The sequence below is a fragment of the Penaeus monodon genome, chromosome 38 (assembly GCF_015228065.2).
Source record: "Penaeus monodon isolate SGIC_2016 chromosome 38, NSTDA_Pmon_1, whole genome shotgun sequence".
Classification (NCBI taxonomy): Eukaryota; Metazoa; Arthropoda; class Malacostraca; order Decapoda; family Penaeidae; genus Penaeus; species Penaeus monodon.
In genome coordinates, this window is record NC_051423.1 from 22,154,264 (window position 1) to 22,159,263 (window position 5,000).

General features: G+C 33.7%; 1 protein-coding gene across 2 annotated transcripts in view; it reads left to right on the forward strand.

Annotated features, from left to right (window-relative positions):
• Positions 1–553: 553 nt before the first annotated feature.
• The window catches only part of LOC119596495 (major facilitator superfamily domain-containing protein 6-like), a 104,706-nt gene continuing 100,259 nt past the window's right edge, over positions 554–5,000 (forward strand). For both annotated transcript variants that reach the window (XM_037945767.1, XM_037945766.1), the window contains exon 1: positions 554–890. The gene's annotated coding sequence lies outside the window, so the exon portion shown is untranslated. The remainder of the gene's footprint in view (positions 891–5,000) is intronic.

Below are 5,000 nucleotides of genomic sequence, written 5' to 3' on the forward strand. Positions count from 1 at the left end.
TGCCCTATCCAATGATCTAACAACTCGACAAAAACGCATGCTTATGCTGTTTATTAGTATATAAACTGAGGATAAAGTTAGAAAAAAGAGGTTCGACTCGAGAATGCGAATTTTGGTACTAAATGGCATCAGACTGGCGCTGCAGGTTCGGGCAATATCTCTCCCCTGCGCTGTGTTCATGCATCTTGTAAACTGAGAGCGAACTCCCCGCTTGTGTATCTGAATCAATGAAAGTTGTTAAGATTTACAGACTCACTGTGGCGGACGGACTTGTAAGTTCCATTAGCAAAGAAATTATCCTGCTAGGTGGTAACACGACCGGCTCTAGGTGTAGTGAAAGTTAGTATTTAGCCCAAACTAATACGGATTCTCACCCCCTATAAACACCGCCGAATTGAGGAGAAGACGTCTGCACGCCGGGTCCATTTTTACGCACGGCGAAATGGTAGCTTTTTGCGTGATAAAGTCCAGTCGACGAATAGAAGCAGGTGTAACGGTAGAAAATGGCGAAGTGGCAACTCGGGGAGCTGAGAGGTTGGGGTACAATGACCGCTTGCCTCAGTAACACACATGCTGTGGGAGGGAGGAGACGCACAACTCGCGCTTCCCGGTGTCTGTCGTTTCGTTGGTCGCTTTGCGTTTTTTTATGAGTTACCTTTGAAATGAATAAATGTTATTAAAGAAGTTTCTAGAAACTTATTATCACGAGTGAGTAAACAGTCCGTGTGGTATATGTATGTTTTCTTAAAGACAGCGTTTGAGTTCATTGAAGAAGAAAAAAAAAAGTAACTATAGTGATTTTTTTGAAAAAGAAAAAAAAATTATTTTGATTTTGAATTACTATGGATAAAGGAAGGTGTGATTAGTGGAGTCGAGTGAACCTGCTTCGGGTAAGTTTAAATACACGTGTTACTATTGTATATATATATATATATATATATATATATATATATATATATATATATATATATATTATATTTCAGATTTTGCAATATTCATATGTACTATTTTTCATTACCGTTATATTGACCTGTTAGAAAAAAAATATATATATACATATATTGTTAAGTTTTCATATATTTTTGCAATATTTATATGTACTTTTATCATCGTAAGAATTTTTTTTTTTTTTTTTTTTTTCGATATTCATATGTATTACTTTTCATTACCGTTAAATTAACCGGTAAAAAAAAAAAATAATAACGAAGTAATGAGAAATGAACGATAAAAATTGATAAGAAATTAGCTTTTATGTCGATATACTTGAACACCTGAATGAACATTTAACACGAAGACAACGCAAGAAGATAAATAGTAATAATAATAATAATAATAATAATAATAATAATAATAATAATAATAATAATAATAATAATAATAAATAAATAAACCGAGTTAATGCGAAGAAATTGTGAAGTTATTGTACTAATTTTTATTTCTAAACCCTATAACGGGAGAGAGAGAGAGAGAGAGAGAGAGAGAGAGAGAGAAGAGAGAAGAGAAGGAATAAAGAGAAAGAAGGAATAAAAGACAAAGAAGAGATAGAAAGTGAAGAGGAGGAATAGAGAGAATCAAAGAAACAGAAAAGAGAGAGGAGAAATAACAGAAAAGAGACAAAACAAAACTTCTCGGGACATTTGAACAACCCCACGTGTCTGGCGAAGTTGCTAGGTGATGAACGAAAAGAAGTTTGAACAGCGGCGAAGTTGTGGCGAAGGTGTGATAACTTGTTGAGTAAGTTGTGTTGAAGTTGATTTCTGGTTGAGTAAGTTGTGATGTTGTGATTTCTCGTTGAGTAAGTTGTGTTGAAGTTGATTTATGGTTGAGTAAGTTGTGTTGAAGTTGATTTCTGGTTGAGTAAGTTGTGTTGAAGTTGTTATTTCTCGTTGAGTAAGTTGTGTTGAAGTTGATTTCTGGTTGAGTAAGTTGTGTTGAAGTTGTTATTTCTCGTTGAGTAAGTTGTGTTGAAGTTGTGATTTCTGGTTTAGTAAGTTGTGGCGAGTTGTGGTTGAGTATGTTGTCGCAAAGTGCGTAGTAATAGTAATTGTGATGTTAATGGGGGTAAAATAGAGAAAGAAGGAAGGAAGGAAGGAAGGATGGAAAGAAGGAAGGATGGAAGGGAGGAAAGAAGGAAGGATGGATGGAAGGAAGGAAAAAATTAAAGAAATAGAGGTCGTTAATATTTTTGTTGTTGTTGTTTTGACACTTAGCAACTTGGGATTTTGCATAACTTATCTTACAGATTTAAGTAATATATCATAAAAGAAAAAAAATATATATATATGTAATATATATAAATAAACAGAGAGGATTTAAGTTTATTTTTTTTACATTCACATGACGAAGAAGGAAAAAAATAAAGAAGAAAATAAGAGAAGAAGAAAAACGTGAAGAAGTAAAAGAAGGAGATGAAGAGGAAGGAGAAGAAGAAGAAGAAGAAGAGGAAGGAGAAGAGGAGAAAGTAGCAGAAAATATAGAGGAAAATGAGGAAGGAGAGAAGAAGAAGAGGAATGATAAGTAAAAAAAGAAGAAGAAAAAGAAGAAGAAGAAGAGGAATAATAAGTAAAAGAAGAAGAGGAAAAAGAAAAAGAAGAAGAGGAAGAAGAAAAAGAAAAGAAGAAGAAAAAGAGGAAGAAGAAGAGGATGATTAGCCGTCCTTATTACGTCCACTTTCGGCCACGTGACTTACGCTTTCACCCGCGTCTCAAATATCTCATTGTAGTTCACTTAAACCTTTTTTTTCCCTTTGTTTTCTTTGCTATTTTTAGTTATTTTTTGTTTCTTTAATGTTCATATATTTGTTTGTATTTTTTTTTTTATTAATTTATCTATTTATTATTATCTTTATTTATTTTTTTGCTTGTTATTTGTTTGTTTGTTGATTGGTTTGCTTGTTATTTGTTTATTTATTTTTTTATTTCTTGATTGATTTGCTTGCTATTTGTTTATTTATGTATTTAGGTATATTGCATTTTTACAAATTTATGTATTTATTTATTTATATATTATTTATATTATATTTATATTCCATCATTTATTCATCTACAAAATTATTTATTCACTTGAAGGAAAGGAAAACAAAATAAAAGGAAAAACAATGTTGATAATTACGTTTCTTTAACAATAACGAGATAATGATGGTATTGGCGATGAAATCGTGATAACAGTAGTTGGTAGTTCATAACGTCCGTCGTAACAATAGTCAGAAAGACGCGAGGGTGATAGAGATGGTGATAAAGATATTGATAGTGAAAAGAGGAATATGGTCCTGATAAGGGGATAGTAATCATGGGAGTGTTGTTAGTGATTATTGAATTTATTATGGACGGTGTTTTGCCGCTGCTGCTGCTTTTATTACTACTAATAATATTACTGTTGTTATTACTGCTGCGTCTGTTTGTTTCTATTTCTACTTCTACTACAATAACGACAACTACCAATACTACTGCTACTACTACTACTACTACTACTTCTGTTTGTTTCTACTTCTACTTCTACTACTATTATTACTACAACAACAACTATTACTACTGCTGGCGCTACTGTTGTTACTGCTGCTACTATTACTACTACTTCTGCTAGTACTATTACTACTACTACTACTACTACTACTGCTAGTACTATTACTATTACTATTGCCATTACCACTACTACTTCTGTTTCTGTTTCTACTTCTACTACTGCTACTTCTACATCTGTCACTATTGCTACTGCTACTGCTAATAATAGGTTATATTGATATAATGATAATGATGTTAATAATGATAATTATAATGATGATAATGGTGATTATCATAATGATAATGATTAGAATAATAATGATGATTATACTGATGATAACAACATTATAGATAATGATAATACTGCTACTGCTAATAATATAATATAATGATAGTGATAGTATAATTGAAAACAAGTGGTAATGCCAGTTATGATAATAAACGCATTACATAAGAGTTTTGTTCTTAACCTAGAAAGTCTTTTAAAAATATATATAAAAAATATTATAGAACATAATTATATATGTCACTCGCTGGTTCCAAGGGCTAGCCAACATCTGGTCTTTATAAATGGTTAAGCCTTTTAGTTGGAATTTCAAAAAGGTCGCAACAAATGGCATGCGCGTGATTTTCCTGTTGCTATGTAGGCCTACTTATTTTTTTTTCTGTTGTAATGGTAGGTAAGTATGTTTTGATTTATTGTGGTAATTCTGTTCTCTCTCTCTCTCTCTCTCTCTCTCTCTCTCTCTCTCTCTCTCTCTCTCTCTCTCTCTCTCTCTCTCCCTCTCCCTCTCCCTCTCCCTCTCTGTCCCTCCTCCCTCTCCCTCCCTCCCTCCCTCCCTCCCTCTCCTCCCTCTCCCTGTTCCTCTCTCTCTCTTCCTCTCCGTCACTCTCACCCTCTCCCTCCCTCTCCTTCTCTCTCTCCCTCTCCTTCTCTCTCTCCCTGTTCCTCTCTCTCTCTCTTCCTCTCCCTCACTCTCACCCTCACCCTCACCCTCTCTCTCTCTCTCTCTCTCTCTCTCTCTCTCTCTCTCTCTCTCTCTCTCTCTCTCTCTCTCTCACCCTCACCCTCATCCTCACTCTTACTCTCTATTTCAATTTACGATGCTTTTAACCAGATGTTTCTTGATCCTTAAGTGGGATCATATTATGTATCTATTTTTTAGTCTTATTTCCTGTGATGATCCTGTTGCAGATTTTTGTAGGCCTATTGATATTTTATTTTCGTTTGCAGTGTTTCTCGGGACTTTGGTCGTATTAGGGTAAAGTGTCCATTTTATTTATTTGTTTATTTATGGTTGTAATGTAAATTAATGATCATTTGATCCTTTTCTAAGAATCGTCTTTCTAATTGTTACACGTAAAAAAAAATAAATCTGAACTGGGAGCTAGTTAAGCAATTGCAGTCCCTTATGTAGGCCTATGAGAAAGAAAGAAAAAAGAAAGAAAGAAAAGGAAAGGGAAAAAATATATATATATGGATACAAACTAGAGTGTATT